Source organism: Macaca thibetana, chromosome 18 (genome assembly GCF_024542745.1).
Source record: "Macaca thibetana thibetana isolate TM-01 chromosome 18, ASM2454274v1, whole genome shotgun sequence".
NCBI classification, from domain to species: domain Eukaryota; kingdom Metazoa; phylum Chordata; class Mammalia; order Primates; family Cercopithecidae; genus Macaca; species Macaca thibetana.
Genome location: NC_065595.1, coordinates 44,891,874 through 44,916,295, shown reverse-complemented (window position 1 = coordinate 44,916,295; position 24,422 = coordinate 44,891,874). Strand labels below are relative to the sequence as shown.

Here is a 24,422-nt window from a genome sequence, read left to right as displayed (position 1 = left end):
AGAACAGTGACTTTTTGTTGTTGTTTTTACTCATTAAAAAAACAAAAACAAAAAAACAGCCTGGCCAACATGGTGAAACCTTGTCTCTACTAAAAATACAAAAATTAGCCAGGCTTGGTGGTGGACACCTGTAATCCCAGCTACTTAGGAGGCTGAGGCAGGAGAATTGCTTGAATCTGGGAAGCGGAGGTTGCAGTGAGCCAAGATGACGCCACTGCACTCCTGCCTGGGTAACAAAGTGAGACTCTGTCTCAAAAAGATAAAACTACTTTGTTGAAAAGTTCAAACATTTAAAAGTAGAGGCAATCGTATAATTAATTTCCATGTACCTAACACACAGGTTCAGCAATGATCCAATCATGGCTAATCTTGCTGTATCTACATCTTAATTATGTCCCCCACATGTCCTATCAGTGTGTCTCTCTAAAAGATAAAAGCTTACAAATATGGGAATAATATCATTATTATACCTAAAATAAAATTGAACAACAGCTTCAGATATTTAGTGTTCAAATTTCTCATCATCTCATATATGTCACACTTTAAAAATATCATTTGTTTGAATTAGGACCCATATAAGGTCTACCCATTGTAAGTAGTTTGCTTTTGAAATCTTTTAAGCTATAGTTTCCTCCTCTATTTCCCTTGAAAATTATTTTTTTGCAAATGCTTTTTCCCCTCTTTGACATTTATGTGTGGAAGAAACCGCATTATGCGACTTTTCACATTCTCCAGGTTTCGGATTATTTTGCTGACTGTGTTTCCATGGTGTAATGTTCTCCTTTGTCTTCTCTATTTCTTGTGAATTGGTATTTGGACCTAGAGGAGAACAAGGATTTCCCTGGCACCCTTTCTTGGGAAGCTAAGGGGGATGTGTTCCACTAAAATGACAGAGTAGACCAAAGACCTGCTATCCGGCTTAAGAGAGAGTCAGGGAGGCTTCCAGGATAATGTTGGGTGTTTCCAGATGACAGTTGTGGAGCAGATTCTGGGGGCAAAGTCTGGATGGGAGCAGGAGAATGGGAAGAGGCCTAAGGAGAATGTCTCCCAGAAAAAATGGAAATTGATCTTATACCTGATGTGTTTGATTATTTTGAAAGCAGATTTTCAATTACAGGGCAGAATTTTGGACTGACTTGGTGATAACCATATAGAAGACAAAGAAATGTAAAAAACAAAAAACAAAAAAAATCATTGTATAAGAAAGTAAATATAAGCATAGTCCATTGCTGGTTCAGCCATGAATTATATTTACCTCATCATAATGTAAACAGTGAATACTGATTTAACCTAAAAGGGCAATATAAATTTATCACAAGGATGGGAGGAGAGAATTGTGTAGGTTTGTGTGTGTATGCATATGTGTGTGCATAAGCATGTTGGAAGGGATACAGCTAACAAGCCAAATACTCATCTTCTGGAATAGGACATCAATCAGTAACACCTACAACTAAAAAATTAAGACGTATTAGAGGCCAGGTGCAGTATCTCATGCCTGTAATCCCAGCACTTTGGGAGGCCGAGGCAGGTGGATCATCTGAGGTCAGGAGTTTGAGACCAGCCTCACCAACATGGTGAAACCCCATCTCTACTAAATATACAAAATTAGCTGGGCATGGTGGCGCATGCCTGTAATCCCAGCTACTTGGGAGGCTGAGGCGGGAGAATCACTTGAACCCAGGAGGCGGAGGCTGCAGTGAGCCAATACTGCCTCATTGTACTCCAGCCTGGGAAACAAGAGAGAAACTCTGTCAAAAAAAAAAAAAAAAAAAAAAAAAAAAAAAAAGCATTAGAAAACTCATGTGTGGTGAGCTGAGTAATGCTCCCTGCAGATATCCAGGTGCTCAGCCCTGAAATCTGTGAATTTTTTTTGTAATATGGCAAAGGGGACTTGGCAGATAAGCTTAAGTTTAAAATCCTAAAATGAGATTTTCCCAGATTATCTAGTTGAACCCTAAATATTATCACAGATGTTTTTATAAGAGGGAGGCAGACAGAAATTTGACTACAGTAGAGAAGATGATGTGACTACAAAAGCAGAGATTGGAGTGATGGGGCCAGGAGCCAAAGGATGTTGGCAGCCTCTGGATATTGAAGAGACAAGGAACAGATTCTCCCTTAGAGCCTCCAGAAAGAACCAGCCCTGTTGATACCTCAATTTTAGCTCCTTAAGACTCATTTTGGGGTGGGCACAGTGGCTCATACCTGTAATCCCAGCACTTTGGGAGACTGAGGCAGGTGGATCACTTGAGCCCAGGGGTTCGAGACCAGCCTGGGCAAACTGGCAAAAACCCCATCTCTACAAAAAAAAAAAAAAAAAAAAATCAAAAATTAGCTAGGCATAGTGGCGCATGGCTGTAGTTCTAGCTACTCAGGAGGCTGAGGTAGGAGGATTACTTGAACCTGGGAGGCAAATGTTACAGTGAGCAGAGATCATGCCACTGCACTCCAGCCTGGGTAACAGAGCAAAACTCTTTTTCAAAAAAAAAAAAAAAAAAAAAAAAGAACAACAAAAAAAACTCATTTTGGATTTTCCATCTCCAGAACAGTAACAGAATGTGTTTAAAGCCACTATATTTCATTTGTGGCAATTTGTTACAGCAGCCACAGAAAAGCAATACAGCATATTATTTAAAAATTTGAAGGTAAAAATCAGAAGCAGCTGCTAAAATATTGAATGAGGATGACTCCAGGGCTGGATGGGATTTGATATGAATGATTTTTATTATAAGCTTGGTGATACCATCTGACTTTTAAATATGCACATATATTGCATTACACTGAGGAAAATGAAAATGTAACGTAAAAAAATATACCAGATTGCATATAGGCAGAGTTTTCCAAGTAAGTTCTGACAAACACTCAATATTCTTATACACATGGTTCCAGAGAGTAGAAAAAGAATGAATCCCCACCATTCAGTCTATGAGGCTGGTATAACTGTAACAACAATCTAGACAAAAACAGTAGAAGAAGAAATGATTGATCAAACTAGCTGATGAACAAATATGCAAAATAGCTAAATAAAGTATTAGCTAATTGAGTCCAGCAACATGCATAAGTGTGTGGACTCTTTTTGTATTGATGTCATAACAAATTATCACAACTTAGTGACTTACAACAGCCCAAATTTGTTATCTCACATTTCTACAGGTCAGAGATCCAGTATGGTCTCTCCTGGTGGAAATCAAGCTGCCCACAGCCATGCATTCCTTTCTGGAGGATCTACGGGAACATCAATTTCCTGCTTATTCAAATTGTTGGCAGAGTTCAGTTCCTTGCAGCTCTCAGTTCAAAGGCTGTTCCCAGCTTCTAGAGGCCACAGGAATTCCCTGGCTTGTAGCCTTCTGCCTATATCTTTAAAGCCAGCAAAGAGGCCTCTTCCCAATGCCTCTCTCTAACTCACTCTTCTGGCTTCTTCTTCCACTTTCAAGGACTCATGGTCATAGGGAACCCATTCCATGTTAAGCTTCCTGTATTAAGGTCTGCAACTTTAGTTTCACTCAGAAAGTTCCTTTTGACATGTAAGGCAACATATTCACTGGTTCCAGGAACTAGGGTGTAATCCTCTTTGGGGAGCCATTATCCTGCCTACCATGGTGTGTTAATAAATTTACATCATGATCAAACAAGGTTAATCTCAGCAGTGCTAACAAGGATGTTTTATGATGGTTTAATGTTAGAAAATCTACTAATGTAATTCACATTTATAAATAAATGAAAAAATGACTATAAGATCATTTTAATAAATTTAGAAAAAGCATTTGATAATATTCAACACCCATTCATGATACTCTTATTAAATCAGAATTAGAAGAGCTTCTTTAGCCAAAAACCTAAACCAAACATCATTCTTCATGCTACGTGTTTAAGCCAACCCTTTAAACCAGAGGATACCCAAAATAAATAGTTCCAACCAACATTGTCCTAGCTATTCTAGCCAACAAAAAAGACCATGAAAATATTAATAAGTAAGAATCATAAAAGGCAAAAAAAAAAAACCCAAGGCTATTATTATTTCCATGTAATATGATTATATTTGTGGAGAATCTTCAAGAGAATTGACAAACAAACTCTTAGAAATAATGAAAGAACGGAGCAATTTTATTAAACACAAGACCAATATAAAAAATGTCTACATATTAACAACAAATTATGTGTGTGTGTGTGTGTGTGTGTGTGTGTGTGTGTGTATATATGGCTATATTCTGTATATTTAAAAATTTAAATACACATATAATATTTTAAATGACCACAGGCTAGGTGCAGTGGCTCACACTTGTTATCTTAGTGCTTTGGGAGACCATGACAGGAGAATTTCTTGAGTCTAAAAGTTTGAGATCAGCCTAGACAAAATAGTGAAACCCCATCTCTACAAAAATAAAAAAATTAGTTGGGTGTGGTAGCACACCCCTGTGTTCCTACAGTGTTCCTCCTTGAGCCCAGGAGGTTGAGACTGTAGTTAGCTGTGATTGCACCATTGCACTCCAGCCTGGGCAACCAAGGGAGATCCTGTCTCCAAATACCTACCTACCTACATACATATATACATACACGCATACAATTAAAATAAAATGACAACAAAAACCCTAAAGTACCTAGGAACAAATCTAACAAAATATGTCCAAAATCTCCATGGAGAAAAGTATAAAGCTTAACCAAAGTATTTAATAGAAAACTTAAAGAAACAACGAGATACACCATGCTCAGGGAAGGAAAACTTAATAAATAAGTAAATAATTTTAATGTGACAGTAATCAAAATTCTCACAGGGTTTATTGTGGAACCCAACAAGCCAATCTGAAAATTCCTGTGGAAGAGCAAGGATCAAGAATAGCCGAAACACTCTTGAAGAGGACAGAATATTGAGACTTATGAGAGCCACGGGGCACAGAGGGGAAATCCTCACCATGCAGCACTGTAATTGCTGTTGTCGTTGCTATTTTTGGAGTGTTCTCGATGAAGAGAACTCCTTGCCTGCCACCATTGTTCCCAGCACACAGAGAGGGTTAATGTAAGTTTGCTTGATGCATGAATCAACTTTACCCCTTTTCTTCAGAAGGTAGGAACACTACACCTTCCCCGTTTGGCTCCCATGGCCCACAGCCTGCCCTGCAGTAGTCAGCTCTGCACCATCTCCCAGGGACCACTTAGGGGACCCCCTTGTAGCTGCGTCTGGGAAATGTGCCCCAGGGGCTCCAGGGCAAGTCTGATATTACCCTGCCAGGAGTGCCCACCTGAGTCAGCCCCATCCAACCTTCCATCTTTGCTGGTTTTTAAAAAATCCATTTATGTAGTCATGCATGGATAATACTTAGTACTAAAATGAGATAGAGTTCAGTGAAAATTCTGTTCCTCTTGTTCATTTTCATCAGTGTAAGTATGGAATATCGTTAGTTACATAAATAAGTAGATGGGAATGGGAGGAGATTTGTTACAGCTCTTCATTCAAATCTTTGAACTCCTTCCAATTTTATGCCAAAAATCACAAAGAAATATATCATCAAATAATTGAAATGTAGAACTTTAAAAAATTTCCCTTGTCTGTAATATGCCAAGTATTAAAATATTTCTTCTGGATTGAATTAAAACTATAATTATTCATAGTATGTATTTTATTAAAATGCTATGTCATTTTATGTATTATGACTTTTTAAAGCAGTTATTAAACAAAGAAAAGTTAAGAAAGGCACTTCCAAAATGTTACTTTCAATAATTAGCTTTCAAAGAATTGATGCGGGCATTATGTCACAGGAAAATGGTTAAAGTTTTCCTTTCAATTATTATACATATTCTGTATGACAAAGAAGTACATCAGGCGATGAATAAAGCTTAAGTATTTTATAATAGGATAAAATACTCAGGAAAGTAGAATGGAATAGGGGTGCTGGAGACTGATGCTTGGAGCTAGAGACCAGGTCTGGGAGCTGAGGACTCTAGGGTTGGGGGCTGGGGGCAGAGGGGCCCAAGCTGGGGATTTGGGGTCCTGGCATATCCCTTCTCTACACCCAGCTTTCTTACCCCCAGCCTCCATTTCTTTTCCACATATCATTTCTCAAATGTTCCTGAAAGAAGACATTATTCTTTTTTGCCATTTTTCACATTCTTTTTTCAACATGTTCATATTCTTCCATTATCCTTTTCAAATGCTGAGGGCTTTTGACTCATACAAGAGCCCTGTGGTGGCATGATCACAGCTCACTGCAGCATGGACCTCCTGGGTTCAAGCAATCCTCCCACCTCAGCCTCCCAAGTAGCTGGGATTATAGGTGTGTGCCACCATGCCTGGCTATTCTTTTGATTTTTTTTTTTTTTTTTTTTGGTAGAGACGGGGTCTTGTTATGTTGCCCAAGCTGCCCAACTGTGATTTAAGACAGCTCCCCCTTTGATGCCTAGGATATTTACCCTGCAGCACTCAGGACTCTCAGCTGCTAGTGGCAGACGTCTCAACTGAGACTGGCTCAGGCCCACAGGGAATATCCCTGCTTTGGGAGGGCCCCAGGCCAGCTGGGATCTCCAGGATAACGTCAGGACCCTTCCTTCTTTTGTCCTTCTTTGGTCCTGCCTGCCTAGGACCAAAACCCAGAGACACAGGCATTATATTTTAAGAGTCTAGGGTGGCCAGGTGCAGTGGCTCATGCCTGTAATCCCAGCACTTTGGGAGGCTGAGGTGGGTGGATCACTTGAGGCCAGGAGTTCTAGACCAGCCTGACCGACATGGCAAAACCTTGTCTGTACTAAAAATACAAAAATTAGCCCAGCTCAGTGATACGTGCCTGTGGTCCCAGCTACTTGGGAGGCCGAGCCACGAAAATTGCTTGAATCCAGGAAGCAGAGGTTTCAGTGAGCCAAGATCATGCCACTGCACTCCAGCCTGGGTGACAGAGCAAGACTCAGTCTCAAAAAGAAAAAAAAAAGAGTCTAGGGTCTTGTGAGGTCTCTTCCAGACAGCTGAAGACAAGAGACCTGAACAGGGACTTAAGAGCACCCAAATATCCCACAGTCTAGGGTTTCCAAACAAATCTCTCAGAACCTCAAGGGGAAAGCCAAAGAGTCACCTCCCCTCTCAGAACCAGAAGTACTTGCCTCCCTTTGAAAGGTCTTAATGAAATGTAAATGTTAGGAGGCAAGAAAACAGAAATCAGCTCAAGGTTTCCTCTCATCATTTATTCCCTATGAAAATTCAGAACTAATTAGAGAACATTTTCTAATAATAAACTCTCTGTCACTGGTGGCGTTAGCAAAACATAGTCTGTCATTAAATTATTGTCTTTGAGTTTTGTTGATTTTATGGCTGAGATTTTATTTTGGTTTTCTATAGCCATGAGCATGTGTTTTATGTTGGCACTTGCTATAAAAATAATTTAAATTCACACAGGGAGTCTGAAGGGGGTCTGTACCCTTGCTCAAAGTTGAAAAACACTGCCTTAATGTATTGTACTTTACAGACTTGGGAGGGCAGCAGTAACGAGAAAAGGAAAGCCAGGCCCCAACTCAGACGTGCTGTGTACTGCTGCCCCAGAGAGAGGAACTGGGAACCAGCACTGGTGACATTCACTCCAGGGGGCTGTGGCGTGGGTGTGGGAGGGTTGCTCCAGGAATGTACAAGGGGGTAACTGCACCATACCCTGCAGCACTCAGGACTCTCAGCTGCTAGTGGCAGACGTCTCAACTGAGACTGGCTCAGGCCCACAGGGAATATCCCTGCTTTGGGAGGGCCCCAGGCCAGCTGGGATCTCCAGGATAACGTCAGGACCCTTCCTTCTTTTGTCCTGCTGCCCTTTGCATCTTAGTTCCATTTTGGCCAACGTCAGGAGGGATTCATCCACTAGGGAGTGGGGATAAAACTTCAATTTAACATCTTCCCATCTTGGCACCCACAACAGAAGCAACCTTATTTCTTCCATGGTCTGCATATCATCCGGCCCAGAGCATGTAGACCAGCTTAAGTCCAGGAAATAGCCCAGATCTGAATCCTGTGCCTGTCCCATGGCCAGTGAGAAGGGGCTGGTACTACAAAAAGGGGATGAAGGGGAAACTATGCTGGCCAAGGCAATAGGCCCATCATTCGCCACCCTAGTGTGCCTGCTGGACACTGTTTCCATAAACCCCAGTCCCTCAGCAATACCAAATACTGGCAGGCAGAGTGGTACCCTGTGGAAGTATTAAAGAAAAAATTATTTCTACATTTATTAAAATAAGGAAGAATTTATTCAAGACTATTGCAATAAGATTATTTCAATAGAGATGAGAGATTGGGCTCAACTTTGAATACAGCAAGGACCAGTAGGTATTGATAGCTGTAGGAGACCAGAATATGACATCTCCAAATATGACTGCAGAGAACCAGAATATGTCACCCCAAGATAGGCCTTTTTGGCATAAGAATAATTTTGAGAAACTGCAGTCACAGGAGAAGCACTGAAGACAGAGTGGGAGTTACCCTTTTGTAAGGGAAATTTACATCTGTAAAAGAACTCTCCATTTGTAATGGTGCCTCCCTCTCTGTACCAGGAAAGAAGGATGACTAAGCCACTAGAGACTCTTATTGACAGAGAAAGCACTGACTTAAATTTGCATAACAAACCTTATCCTTGTTGACCCAGCTTTTTCTGGTCACCTTCCCATAACCCACCTCCCCCACACTCTTCTTGCTTTGTTTCAGCAGATAATGGTACTGAAGCCTGAATTTACAGGCAGCTCTCAGAGATTTATTCATTTCACTGGGCATGAAGCCAAGGACAAACCTGACTAGGCTCTTCAGACTTTAACCTGCTTGTCTTGCTTTTAGCTGTTTTTTTGTTTGTTTGGGGTTTGTTTTGTTTTGTTTAAAGACTCCTTTCAGCCTCACTATAGATAACTTCTCTGAATATGGGTCACAAAGGTAATGGTTGCCTAAGTTGTTTTTCAGGAACTTAAAGTCAGCTGTTGTCCAGTTCAAACTGGTTGAAACCACCAACCCTTCAACTGGGCCCGTGCAAATGTCCAGTGGGTGACCTTTTGACATCAGAGACCTGAGAGCTCCACCCTTAGATCATGCTAACAACACAATTTTTCAAACATGCATCCTATGAAGAGCCATGAAGCTTGACTACACTTATGCAGAACACCAATTATCTCACTTTTCCTCATCCCCAATCACTTTTCCCCAAGCCTCAGACCATTCTGCTCCTCTAACCCATAAATAGCCCTAAACCCCATCTTTGGGGAGGCGATTTGAGATCTATTCCCTTGTCTTCTTGCTTGGCTGCCATGTGAATAAACCCTTTCTCTGTTGCAAAACTCATTGTCTCAGTGATTGGCATATTGCATGGCAGACAAAATGGGCCTGGTTCGGTAACAGATATCTCCTATGTACACATTAGGTATACATGCTATTAAACCCTGTATGTTTTTCTCTTACAAATCTGTCATTTGTTACAGGAAGCTCCAGCTAAGAACTCAGAAAGGGTAGAGAGAAAATTATTTTTCCTCCCCACCAATATAGCCAAGGAGCAAAGCAAAGGGGTCAGTGGATGGAAAATTACTAAGAGGAGACATCAAAGACAGGGAAATTCTTGCTACACTGACTGAATAGGATTCTTGCCAAAGGCAAGCCAAGGACTTAGACATCAAAGGTGGAGGGTAAGAAACTCGATCAGATACGCAGGACAGAGGATTCTCTCTAAACTGACTTAGCAGGATTCTTGCTAAGACTGGGCTCATAGGCCTGGGAAGGACAAGACAGGCGCAGAAGGCTAAGGCTGAGGCCAAATCAAGAAGAGAGCTCCAAGGAGCCTGATTAAAGTTTGATGAAGGAAAATTTGCCAGAAAAATTACCTAACCTGGGGCTTGAAGGCAGGAAGACACAGGGGAAAGGGGCTTTGGTCTCTACTGTTGAAGAGCAAAATCAATTGCAAGCATATGCTCCTGAGTGCTAACCCAGAATGGGGACACCCATAGGGAAGTCATGAAGCTGCTCTTGGGCTGTGGGAACAACTTCCTGCAGCAACCCAATGGGTTCATCTTGGCCACTGCTTAGCCAGAGCCAATTTACCAAGATAGGAATTGCAGTGAAGAAAGAGTAATTCACACAGAGTAGGCTGTATGAGAGACTGGAGTTTCATTATTATCCAAATCAATCTCCCCAAGTATTCAGGGATCAGAGTTTTTAAGCATAATTTGGTGGGTGGGAGACCACTGAGTTGGGTGTACTGATTGGTTGGGTCAGAGATGAAATCATATGGAGTAGAAGCTGCCCTCTTACACTGAGTCAATTCCTGAGTGGAGGCCACAAGACCAGATGAACCAGTTTATTGATCTGGATGGTGCCAGCTGATTCATCCAGTGCAGGGGATGCAAAATATTTCAAGCACTGATCTTAGATTTTATAAGAGTGATATTATCCTCAGAAGCAATTTGGGGTGGGCCAGAATATTATAGCCTCCAGCTGCATGACTCCTAAATCATAATTTCTAATCTTGTGGCTAATTTGTTAGTCCTACAACGGCAGTCTAGTCCCCAGGCAGGAAGGGGGTTTGTTTTGTCAAAGGGCTATTATCATCTTTATTTCAAAGTTAAACTACAAACTAAGTTTCTCCCAAAGTTAGTTCAGCCTGTGCCCAGGAATGGACAAGGACAGCTTAGAGTTTAGAAGCAAGATGGAGATGATTAGGTCAGATCTTTTACACTGTAATAATTTTCTCAGTTATAATTTTGCAATGACAGTTTCATTCCAAAAATGTGAAGTCCCAAAACTAAAGCAAAAGATTACTGTGTGCCCCTTTAAACTCACAGAGGAGCATTGCCTAACATGGCTAGGGGGCATTTTCTGTCTAGAGAAACCTGGTTTGCCATACTATTGTGTCAACCTAAATAACAGAGAAAGACTCTCTAAAAGCAAGTGATACTTATTCAGGAATATAGCATTGCAATGCAACTACATGTGCCACAGTAAACTGTGTATTCAGGTGAGTAAAGGAAGACAAAGGTTTTTAATGGAAAATGAGGAGAAGGGTAATTGGTGTTGACAAAAAGAGTCAAACTTTGTAAAATGTTTAAAGAGGTTTATTCTGAGCCAAGTATGAGTGACCAAGGCCCAAGACACAGTCTCAAGAGGTACTGAGATTGAAACAACCCTTGCAAAAACTATAACTGAGGAAATTATGACAATGAAAGACATCAGACCTAACCGACTCCATCTTGCTTCTAACTTAGCTGTCCTTGTTTATTCCTGGGCATAGACCAAACTAACCTTGGGAAAGAATTTAGTTTATGGTTTGACTCTGAAAAAAAATTGTTAATAGCCCTTGCCTGAAAAGACCACCTTCTTGCCTGTGGACCAGTCTGCCTTTGCAAGACTAGCAAATTAGCTACAAGATTAGAAAGTACTGCGAGGCGCAGTGGCTCATGCCTGTAATCCCAGAACTTTATGAGGTTGAGGTGGGAGGATTGCTTCAGGTCAGGAGTTCAAGATCAGCCTGGCCAACATGGTGAAACCCCGACTCTACAAAAAAAAAAAAAAAAAAATTAGCTGGACATGATGGTGTGCAACTGTACTCCCCAGCTACTCAGGAGGCTGAGGCAGGAGAATCACTTGAACCTGGGAGGCAGAGGGTACCGTGAGCCAAAATTGCACCACTGCATTCTAGCCTGGGTGATGGAGCAAGACTCAGTCTCAAAAAAGAAAAAGAAAATAAAGGAAGGAAGGAAGGAAGGAAGGAAGGAAGGAAGGAAGGAAGGAAGGAAGGAAGGAAGGAAGGAAGGAGAGAGAGAGAAAGCAAAAAGAAAAGAAAAGAAAGAAGGAAGGAAGGAAAGAAAGAAAGAAAGAAAGAAAGAAAGAAAGAAAGAAAGAAAGAAAGAAAAGAAGGAAGGAAGGAAGGAAGAAAGGAAGAAAGAGAAAGAGAGAGAAAGAAATTACAGTTTAGGGGTTATGCAACCTCTTGCTGCAAGAGTCTGAACCTCCCCAAATTGCTCCTGGGGATAACATTACTATTGCAAAACCTAAGATCCGTATTTGATCTGCAGACCCTGAATTTGATGGATTAGCTGACATCACCCAGACCAGTAATCTGGCTCAGTCAGTTCTGTGATCCCACCCAGGAACAGAAGACAGCAAGAAAATGTCACTTAGACCCCCCTATGATTCCATCTCCAACCTACCCAGTGAGCACTCCCTACTTCCCAAGCTGCTTCCCACCAAAGTATCTTTAAAAACTCCAATCCCCAAATGCTTGGGGAGACTGATTTGAGTAGTAATGTCTTTGTCTCCTGCACAGCCTGCTCTGCATGAATTACTCTTTCTCCATTGAAATTCCCCTGTTTTGATAAATCAGCTCTGTCCAGGCAGCAGGCAAGGTGAATCCACTGGGTAGTTACAAGAACATGTGCCTAAGATGTCTGGGTTATAGTTTGGCTTTATACATTTTAGGAAGACATAAGATATCAGTCAGTACATGTGAAGTATATATTGATTTTGTGCAGAAAGGTGGGACAATTTGAAGCAAGGGGCTTTCAGGTCATAGGTGGATTCAAGGATTTTCTCATTGGCAATTGCTTAAGAGAGTTAAGTTATTATCTAAAGACTTAGAATCAGTGGAAAAGAGTGTCTGAGTTAAGATAAGGAGTTGTAGAGACCAAGGTTCTCATTATGTAGATAAAGTTTCATGGGTGTCTCATAGATGTCTCTAAGGGAGTGCCTTAGAGATAATAGATGGCAAATGTTCCCTATTCAGACCTTTAAAAGGTGCTAGATGCTCAGTTAATCTCTTCAGGATTGGGAGAACCTGGAAAAGGAAAGATCTAGTTATATTAATAGAAGTTCTTCACAGATGCAAATTTCCTGCCACAAAAGATAGCTTTTCAGGGCCATTTCAAAATATGACAGATAAACATATTTTGGGGTAAAATATTTTTATTTCCTTCTTTATCTGTCATGTAATTGTTGTTAAGAACAAATAGTTCCTCTTCAAAGGGTTTTGGTTCCTGGTTCTTTGTTCTATTCTAAAAGGTAATCATACCCATTCATCTATCAGCTCTCCCTAACTCTGTTGTGCCCAAACACCCCAAGATGTACCATCGTACCTGTCCTTCCTGTCAAACGCCCACCCTTGCCTCCTTTGATGATGTCAACAGCAGTCAATCAGAATTAGCTTAGATTGTGTGGTCTGACCCCAGCCCTCAGGAGGAGGACACAGGAAACAGGGTCTGTGTTAGGGATAAAAAGAACTCCTGCTCTCCTTTGTTTTGCATGCTCTCCTTTGCCTCTGCATTGCATGAAGAAAGCACCCTTCTATAAAAGTAAATTGCCTTGCTGAGAAAACTTTTGCCTGAGTGCTGGTTTCACCTTGTGGCACTGAAAATTTGCTTCTAACAATTTGGGGGCTCATCCAGGATTCCCATTCCCCTCCAGGGAAGGGGTCTCTGATCATCTCCCAGGGGGAGAGGAGTCCCACTGCCTCATTGCAGTGGCCTCAGGGGCTAGAGATTGAGATCCACCTGCTGTGATGGATAAACCTGGACTCTCAGCAACATGGGTAGAAAAGGCTTGCCTACAAACACCACAGCAACCAGGTAACTTTTTACACAGACCAAGGTAAGAAAAGCCATGGGGCATGGGGTTGGTGGTGAAGTACTTCCTTGGTGGTCGGGATATCTTGGAGGCTGAAAGTGTGTGTGAATGATGAAAAGCACTACTGCTTATGGTACTACTTGTGTGAATGATGGTAAGTACTACTGCTATGCAGAGTAAGTAGGTCCTATCTGCAATTCCCTGGTCACCTCATATGGCTTAGGGCAGATCCTGCCATGGGACTTATACCAGCATGCCAGTGCTAAAAGGGATCTAATTTCCCACAAGAGAAGTGGCCAGATAGGATGGAGCGAATGGAAAGGAGTACAAGAAATCTCAAGTAAGGTGGGGTTCAGTCTCTAGAGAAAAGGGAAGACAAGAAATCTCCAGTAAGAGACGTTGAGCCACACACACTCAGGGAGCATCCAAAACCTCCAAGATGGGAAACACTTCTAGTACAACAAGGAAAGGTAAAGACAGGAATAGTCAGATTCCCTCCAATAGCCCTTTGGGTCTCATGCTAAAATATTGAAAAGAGAATGAGAGGACTAGACATAAGAAGAAGCAACACATGATAAAATATTTTTGTTTCACTTGGGCCAAGGAAGCCATTCTCAAACTTGCCATCTTCTGGCCAAAATATGGATCAAATGAGGATTGGGTCTGTCAACTTTTAATTCAGTATGTAAATGACAAAAGTCCAGTCTCATAGGAAGAAATAGATTATGCTGTCTGCTGGAGAAAAGGACTTGTCCTCCTCTTTCCCCTAGAGAACGCAAGGGAAGTGTCAGATTTCACACGCCCCAAAGTAGGTGCAGTAAATCCAACCCCTAGGCAGAGAGATCCCAATGCCTGGGACCCTCTAAACCACTTTCCCCTGTTTAATTCCCCCCCACTTGACCTGTCCCCTCCCCAGACAGCTGCTGCCACCCCAGACCCAGTCCCAGATCCTTCTCCTACTCCTATTATTCCTCCCCCTTATTACCCTGACTCTAGGGAATTACTGACACCCCATGAGTCTGCTCCTTGTCAGCCTAAGTATCCTCCCTGAAGGAACTACAACATGAAATAGAGCAATGTAAAAAAGATATTCAAAATCTTCCTTTCCCCTCTACCTCTAAGGAATCAACTCCAACTCTCTTCCTTCCCTTACCCCAGGGAGGAGGAGCTATTGACTTTGTAAATGCTCCTTTGACTAGTTCAGAGGTTCGAGGTTTAAAGAAAGAACTTAAGCCACTGCTACATGACCCATACGGTGTAACAGACCAAATTGCTCAATTCCTAGGTCCCCAGTTATATACCTGGGCTGAATTAATGTCCATCCTGGGTATCCTTGTCTTAGGGGAAGAAAGGGGGATGATTCGCAGGTCTGCTATGACAATTTGGGAATGTGAACACCCTCCTGGCCAAAACGTTCCTGCAGCAGACCAGAAATTCCCAGCCCAAGATCCTCAATGGGATAACAACACAGTCCACTGGGAAAACATGAAAGATCTTAGGAAAATGATAATCAAAGGAATTTGGGAGTCAGTGCCCCATGCTCCGAATCTTTTCTGAGCCTTTGACTTACAACAGGAAAAAGATGAAGACCCCGTGAAATTTCTAGAAAGACTAAGGGAACAAATAAGGAAATATACCGATTTAGATCCAGAAGACCTTCTTGGACAAGAAATGTTAAAGCTACATTTTGTCACAAATAGCTGGTCAGACATAACAAAGAAGTTGCAGAAACTGAAAAACTGAAAAAACCAGTCTGTAGAGGAACTCCTAGGAGAAGCCCAAAAACTGTATGTGAGGTGAGATTAAGAAAAGCAAAAACAAAAAACGAAACTTATGCTATCCACCTTCCAACAGATGGCTTCAAGCCCAAACACTTCTAAACAGAGACTCCAGGGGGCCAGGAATTATAAAGGGTCCAAACCTCTGTTTGGAGGACCCAAGCCTCCAGCTAGGGGAGCCAGACCCTCAGCTACCAGGCGCTGAACAGAGTATGGGGGAACAAGGTCAAAGAATCCTAGAACTGAGAGAGAGGAAGGAGAGGATTGGTGCTTCAAATGTGGAACAACAGGCCACTTCAAAAGAGAATGCCCAAAGTAGGGGAAGAAAAGGGAAATTGTCCTGCTCATGGCATTTGAGGAGGAATAGGGAGATCAGGGGCTCTGTCTTTTCTATCTCAAGTCCCACCAAGAGCCCCTGATAAATTTAGAGGTGGGAACCAAACTTGAGCTTATCACCTTTTTAATAGATTCAGGGGCGTACTCTGTTTACTATTGGCCCTCTAATACAAACTACTCATTAGAGGAAATTTTTGTCTCAGGAGTAAAAGGGGAAGGATTTAAAGCCCAAGTTTTAGAAGAAACAGAAGTTAAATACAAAAATTGATAAACTAGTATTAAATTCCTACTAATCTCTGAAGCAAGAACAAACCTGTTAGGGAGAGACCTGATGTTAAGATTACACATAGGCTTGCGTGTCTGCCCTGAAGAATTTTTCACTTCATTGAACCTGTTCACCACCACAGAAAAAAGTTACGTTCATCCCAATGTGTGGTCAAAAGAAGGGAACCGAGGGAAAATATGAATTCCGCCCCCCCCAACATTCATATAAAGTTGAAAACCCCTGGAAAAAGAATAAGAAGAAGAAGAAGGCAATATCTAATTCCCCTAGAAGGCAGGATAGGCTTGAAAACTGTAATTGAAGGTGTTATTGAGGATAAGTTACTTGAACCCTGTATGTCTCCATATAATACCCCTATAATACCTGTAAAGAAATCAGATGGGTCATGTCGGCTAATACAAGACTTCCAGGCCATTAACCAAATAGTCCAAACCACTCATCCTGTTGTCCCCAATCCGTATATTATCCTCAGCAAGATTCCATATGACCATCAGTGGTTTATAGTAATAGCCTTAAAGGATGCCTTTTGGGCATGTACCTTAGCTGAAGACAGCCGAGACATATTTACTCTTGAATGGGAAGATCCTCATTCAGAACAGAAGCAACAATACTGCTGGACGGTCCTGCCCCAAGGATTTACAGACTCTCCAAATCTTTTTGGCCAAATTCTTGAACAAGTTTTGGGGAAGATCTCTGTCCCAGAGTCTATATGCATGCTCCAATATGTAGATGACATACTTGTGTCTGGGAAAGTCATGGAACAAGTATCTGATTTCTCCATGAGTCTCCTCAATCACCTGCAAGGGGAGAGATTACAGGTAGCAAAGGGGAAGCTCCAATTTGTAGAACCTGAAGGCAAGTATTTAGGGCACCTGATAAGTGCAGGCAAGCGAAGAATAGGACCCAAAAGAGTCAAAGAAATTGTGTCCTTACCTCTGCCTATACAAAACAAGAGCTTAGAAAATTTTTCGGGCTAGTTGGATATTGCTGCTTGTGGATTGATTCATATGCTCTAAAAGTCAAGTCTCTGTACCCTCAAGCTTACCCAAGAAAAAGAAAAACCTGAGCCCCTCCTTTGGGCCCCAGAGGAAGTCAATGATTTTACAGAATTGAAACACTCATAACTGCTCCTGTTTTAGCTCTGCCTTCCCCCAAACAACCATTTCACCTCTTTGTCAACATAAATAAAGGAGTAGTTTTAGAGGAGCTTACCCAAGAACATGGGGCCAATGGCAGCCTGTGGCCTTTTTATCAAAAATTTTAGACCCAGTAACCTGTGGATGACCCAAATATATTCAATCTATAGCGGCCACTGCTTTGTTGATTGAGGAAAGTAAAAAGCTAACCTTTGAGGGAAAATTAACTGTTGACACACCTCACCAAGTTAGAACAATATTAAACCAAAAGGCAGGTAGATGGCTTACAAGCTCAAAGAATTCTAAAATATGAAGTCATTCTATTAGAAAAAGATGACTTCACTTTCACCACGGACAGTGCTCTTAACCCAGCTGCTTTCCTAACTTGGAATCCAAACCCCAAAGATCCTGAACATGACTGCCCAGATCTCATTGACTACCATACTAAGGTTAGACCTGATTTAAGAAAAACCCCTTTTAAAACATGACATCATCTTTTTATAGATGGCTCCTCCCTGGTGGTTGAAGGAAAAAGACACAGTGGATACTCTGCCATAAATGGAAAAGTTCTGCTGAAATAGAATCTGGAAGATTGCCAAAGAATTGGTCTGCTCAAACTTGTGAATTGTTTGCATTAAATCAGGCTCTAAAATATTTACAAAAGCAAGAAGGTACCATCTATACTGACTCTAAGTACGCCTTTGGGGTAGTGCATACCTTCAGAAAAATTTCGACTGAGCGGGGCCTAATCGCAAAGATCAGGACCTTGTCCACAAAGAATTAATCACTCAAGTTTTAAAGAGCTTACAATTACCAAAAGAAATAGCTGTTGTACATGTCCCAGGGCACCAGAAAAGTTCTACCTATGAAAGCTGGGGGAATAACCTCGCTGATCAAATTACAAAACAAGCTACCATCTCTCAAAAAGCACCTATCATCCTCCTGACTCCCTGTCTCTCACCCCGAGTTACAATCCCTATCTTCTCTTCCACTGAAAAGGAAAAGTTAGAGAAACTAGGAGCTAAAGAAAACTCAGAAGAGAAGTAGGTGTTACTAGATCAAAGGAAAATGATTTCTAAACCACTTACGAGAAAAATCCTGTCCCAACTACATCAAGGGACTCACTGGGGACCTCAAGCTATGGTTTTTTTTTTTTTTTTTTTTTTTTTTTTTTGAGACGGAGTCTCGCTCTGTAGCCCAGGCTGGAGTGCAGTGGCTGGATCTCAGCTCACTGCAAGCTCCACTTCCCGGGTTTACGCCATTCTCCTGCCTCAGCCTCCCGAGTAGCTGGGACTTTTGATGCAGTTCTCAGAGTCTATGGATGTATAGGAATTTATACCTTAGCAAAACAAGTTGTGGACAACTGCCTAATATGCAAAAAAACTAATAAACAGGCCCTAAAGAAACAATCTTTTGGGGGCAGAAGCCTAGAACTAAGGCCATTTCCAAGTACTCAAGCTGACTATACTGAAATGCCCCCACTAGGTCGCTTTAAATACCTAAGAGTAATAGTAGACCACTTCACTCGTTGGCTTGAAGTCATTCCCCTCCCCAGCACAACAGCTAATAATGTGGTTGAAATATTACTAGAAAACATAATACCTTGGTTCAGGATAGTAGAAAACATTAACTTAGGCAATAGAACTCATTTTACTGCAAATATCATTAAAGGGCTTACTTAAGCTTTAGAAATTAAATGGAAGTATCATACCCCTGACATCCATGCTTGACAGAAAAAATAAAAAAGATGAAGCAGACTTTAAAGAATCATCTAACTAAGTTAATTTTAGAAACTCGATTACCCTGGACTAAGTGTCTCCCCATCACTCTACTCAGGATCCAAACTGCCTCTCGAAAAGATGCTGGTGTATCCCCTTATGAAATGCTCTATGGGTTACTATGTTTAAGTTTCGCTAGTGATATGCCCACTTTTGAGACCAAAGATCAATTCCTTAGGAACTATATACTTGGTCTATCTTCTACCTTATCTTCCCTTAGGACTAAAGGTCTCTTAGCACAAACCCCGCCTCTTGAGTTTCCAGTCCATCAGCACCAGCCCAGAGACTACATCCTCATTAAGAGCTAGAAAGAAGAAAACTTAAACTGTCCTGGGAGGTACCATATCTAGTGCTCCTCAACTAAAACTGCAGTCCAAACCGCCGAGAAAGAATGGACCCATCACACCCAAGTCAAAAAAGCACCACCCGCTTCAGGGTCATGGGCCGTAGTCCAAGGGGAAAATCTTACCAAACTAAAACTAAGGAAAGTTTAACTCTCTTTCATCTATTCTATTACTCCTTCTTTCCTTGTTCTGTTGCTAGCCACCTCGTTATTAATGTAACTAAATCAGACCCACCCAAGACCATAACCTTTGATGCTTGTTTAGTTATGCCTTGTGGGGATTTCCAAAGCCAGAGACAGCTTGCAGCAGCAAAAAAAATCTCTGCCCCTCCATAGCAGATGCTTCTAAATAGTTTAGGAACTTATTTTGTCATACTTGAAAATATGTCATTTGAACCACTGAACGTCAAGACTGGATCCTGTCAGAAGATTTCCCACTATCAGTTCTAAAGCCCTGTATCCATTTTACTAAAGAAAGTGTCCTTCCCAATTGTCAACATAACCAATGTAACCCAGTACAAATTTCCATCATCATCCCAACTCTTCAAGATTCCTCCCCGACCCTAGACCATTTTTATGGTCTGAGAACAGATGTAACAAAAAAAGACCCCAGAGGATTTTTTGATTTGCACCTCATTACATCCTCATCCCTCACATCTCCACCTCTATCCTCTTCTAAACCTGCTGACCAGACCACTGTCTCTTCACCTAATGACAAAACCAAAGTAGCTATGGTAGAGGTTAAAAATGTAAAACAAACACTGGCAATTGAAACAAGATACCAAGATACAAATGCCTGGATGGAATGGATTGAATATTCTGTTCACACTCTAAACAAAAACTGTTACACTTGTGCGCACTAGGCCCAAGTTGTCCCCTTTCCACTTAGATGGTCTTCTGACCAACGGGGCATGAGCTGTATGGTAGCTCTTTTCCAAGACCCCACAGCCTGGGGTAATGATTCTGTTGAATTCTCTCTCTGCTAATCCCTGAAGTTCAACACCCTGCAGGTCAGCCCCCGAGGGCTATCCAGCCTCCATCTCTAGATGCCAATTTTACTTCATGTCTCTCACAACAGGGAGAAAATTTGGCATTTCTTAGAGACGTAAAGGGATACAGTGAGCTTAAATCTTTCCAAGAGCTTACCAATCAGTCTGTCCTTGTTCATCCCTGAGCTGATATATGGTAGTGTTGTGGTGAACCCCTACTGGACACTCTGCCAAGTAACTGGAGTGGCACCTGCATTCTAACTCAATTGGCCATCCCTTTCACCCTGGCAATTCTTTTTTTTTTTTTTTTGAGACAGAGTCTTGCTCTGTCACCCAGGCTGGAGTCCAGTGGCACGGTCTCCGCTCACTGCAAGCTCCACCTCCCGGATTCACACCATTCTCCTGCCTCAGCCTCCTGAGTAGCTGGGACTACAGGCGCCCACCACCACGCTCAGCTAATTTTTTGTGTTTTTAGTAGAGATGGGGTTTCACCATGTTAGCCAGGATGGTCTCGATCTCCTGAACTCGTGATCCGCCTGCCTCGGCCTCCCAAAGTGCTGGTGTTACAGGCGTGAGCCACTGTGTCCGGTTCACCCTGGCATTTCATCAACCAGAAAAGGGGAAACCACAGCACTGTAAAATGAGAGAGGCCCCTCATGGATCTTTCAACTTTCATGTCTATATAGATGCAATTGGAGTCCCACAGAGGGTACCTGATAGATTCAAAGCCTGAGACCAAATAGTGGCAGAATTTGAATCATTATTTCCATGAGTAACTATTAATAAAAATGTAGATTGCGATAAACTACATCTATTATAACCAACAATGATTTATTAATTACACTAGGGATACTGTCAAAGGAATAGCTGAACAATTAGGCCCTACTAGCCAGATGGCTTGTAAAAACAGAATGGCCCTAGATATGCTATTCACAGAAAAAAGTGAAGTTTGTGTTATGATAGAAACCCAATGCTGCACCTTCATTCCCAGCAGTACAGCCCCTGATGGAACAATTACAAAAGCTTTACAAGGTCTTACCTACCTATCAAATGAATTAGCCGCAAATTCTGGGATAAACGACCCTTTCACAAGATGGTTAGGGAAATGGTTTGGTAAATGGAAAAGACTCATGGCCTCTATTGTTACTTCTCTAACAATTGCAATAGCTGTGTTTATTCCTGTTGGATGCTACATCATACCCTACATTTGTAGACTAGTCCAAAGACTTATAAAAACAATTGTTACCAGAACCTTCCCTAGTTCTTCCCAATCCTATACAAATAAATTCTTTCTCCTGGAAAAACAATAAAGTCAAGTCAGGTTAGATAAGTTTGAAAAAAAAATGTATAAATTCAAGAGGGGGAAATTGTTGTTAAGAACAAATAGCTCCTCTTCAAAGGGTTTTGGTTCCTGGTTCTTTGTTCTATTCTAAAAGGTAATTGTACCCATTCATCTGTCAGCCCTCCCTAACTCTGTTGTGCCCAAACACCCCAAGATATACCGTACCCATCAAATGCCCACTCTTGCTTCCTTTAATGATGTCAACAGTAGCCAGCTGGAATTAGCCTCGATTGTGTGGTCCAAACCCAGCCTGCAGGGGGAGGACATAGGAACAGGATCTGCATTAGGGATAAAAAAACTCCTGCTCTCCTTTGTTTTGCACACGCTCCCTTGCCTCTGCCTTGCATGCAGAAAGCACCCTTGCGACACCGAAAATTTGTTTCTAACATAATGTTATGCCAGCATCAGGTTGAAAAGTAAGCCACATTATATAGGATTAAATAAAACCCATCCGATGACATTTTACGGGGGCCACCAACTCCACCTTGCTTCTAACCTTTAAGCTGTCCTTGTTCATTCCTGGGTGTAGGCTGAACTAACTTTGGGAAGGAATTCAGTTCATGGTTTGACTCTGAAACAAAATTGATAATAGCCCTTTCCCGAAATGATCCCCTTCTTGCCTGGTGACCAGTCGGCCTTTGTAGAACTAACAAATTCGCTACAAGATTTAAAATTACAGTTTAGGGGTCATGCAGCCTCTGGCTGCAAGAGTCCAAACCTCCCCAAATTGCTCCTGAGGATAACATCACTATTGTAAAACCTGAGATCAATGTTTGAGATATTTTGCAGACCCTGCACTCAGCTGACACCACCCAGATCAGTAATCTGGCTCAATCAGTTCTGTCATCCCACCCAGGAGCAGAAAACATCAAGAAAAACTCACTTTGACTCTCTTATGATTCCATCTCCAACCTGACCAGTCAGCACTCCCTGCTTCCCCAGCCCCTACCTGCCAAATTATCTTTAAAAACTCTGATCCCCAAATGCTCGGGGAGACTGATTTGAGTAATAAAACAACTCCTGTCTCCACACAGCTGGCTCTGCATGAATTACTGTTTCTCCATTGCAATTCCTCTGTCTTGATAAATCAGCTCTGTCTAGGCAGTGGGTAAGGTGAACCCACTGGGTAGTTACGAAAGTAACCTTTCCCTCGCTTTGTTTCTTGCTACATTTATAGCTACCTATTTGCTTGAAAATTCCAAATGCTAATCTTTAAACAATCCAGGCAAGAAGCTGAGATGGCAGTTGCAATTTTCCCCTTTTTGAGAAGAAATCAGTGCATGGTTAACCCATAACCCAATCCCTGCCAAGATAAGGCCAACCAGGCCTCTAGATGTCCATTACTCAAACTAGCCATCAGAAAACGGCAAGCAGTGCTGCACCCCAGACCACTTCTGTGCATGGTTTCCATGCAACCTTTCCCCTTAAAGTCCTTTTAGTGGCATAGCGCCAAAGGAGGAAGTGGTGAGGTTGTTGCCTGCTCTGTGCTCACCGCTGGCTCTTGGGGCGCAGAGAGGGGCCGCAGTCTCCATGGCTGCCTCACGCTCCCCTGCAGTCCTCTCCATGTTCCCTGGCACCACCCCTCCCCTTCCTAAGGCCGCCACTTACCCCAGGGTCTATGGAAGTAATGGAAGGACCCCTCAACCTGGCTCATCGACAGAGCAGATGAGCAGACCCGTTATTAGCAGCAGGCAAATATGAAGAGGCTATTTCTTGTCACAAAAACGCTGCGGCCTATCTTTCTGAGGCCATGAAGCTGACACAATCTGAACAGGCTCGGCTTTTACTGGAATGGCAAAGGAATAGCTCCTCCTCATCCAAGAGAGAAGGAAAAGGCCCCAGCGTGAAGAAAGATCAAAAGCCCAGCAGAACACAAAGGATGTAGTCGCCCATCTTCAGGCATCTCACAAACCCTCCGCAGAGGATGCAGAGGGCCAGAGCCCCCTTTCTCAGAAGTACAGCCCTTCCACAGAGAAACGCCTGCCTGAGATTCAGGGGATCTTTGACAGGGACCCAGACACCACTACTATATTTACTTCAGCAAAAGAGTGAGCCAGCAGAGCCATGTGTTGGAAGCAAAACCCCAAAAGATGACAAAACAATTATAGAGGAGCAGGCATCCAAAATTGCAGATTTGAAGAGGCATGTGAAATTCCTTGTGGCCGAGGATGAAAGATGAAGGAAAGAAAATAAACAACTAAAGGCTGAAAAGGCCAGACTTCTAAAAGGTCCATTAGAAAAGGAGCTGGATGTAGATGCTGATTTTGTAGAAATGTCAGAGTTATGGCGCTTGCCACCACATCCAGAAACTGCTACAGCCTCCTCAACCTGGCAGAAGTTTGCAGAAAATACCGGGAAAGCCAAGGACATTTCAGTTCCCGATTTCCTCCCTTGGATTTTTCATCTCCAGAACTTCCCTTTAGGGAGCTCTGTGAGGATATTCTGAAAGGATTTATGAATGATTAAAATGGAAAGTCACAGAAGAGGGAAGAAGGGGAAATAATATAGTAATAGTCAATCCAGCAAAAAAAATGAAAAGGGAAATACACATAGAAGGGTCATTCCGGAAATGCTTCATCTGGCGGACTGTGGGAGCAGAGGCATCGCCAGGACTGGGGAAACAGTGTCTCTGTGAAATGCGTCGCATATCTGATTCACTGACTTGAGCTCATGATTCCAACTTGGCAGACACTGAACTCGTGGAGGTTCAATTTCTCCTGATACAAACCAAATGCCTACCTGGAATAATTTTTTTCAAGCAACAATTATTTTTCTTATCTTCAGGGTTAAAATGTATAAAAGTATGTTATGCATAATTGCTCTGTAATGCCATAAATGATCATGCAAAACCTAAATAATATGGTGGCCTGAGGGGTTCCCTTATATTT

General features: G+C 42.1%; 1 pseudogene; it reads left to right on the top strand.

Moving 5' to 3' along the window:
• The first annotated feature begins 23,097 nt into the window (after nt 1-23,097).
• Nucleotides 23,098-24,000, top strand: LOC126941059 (nuclear receptor-binding factor 2-like; annotated as a pseudogene).
• Nucleotides 24,001-24,422: the final 422 nt, after the last annotated feature.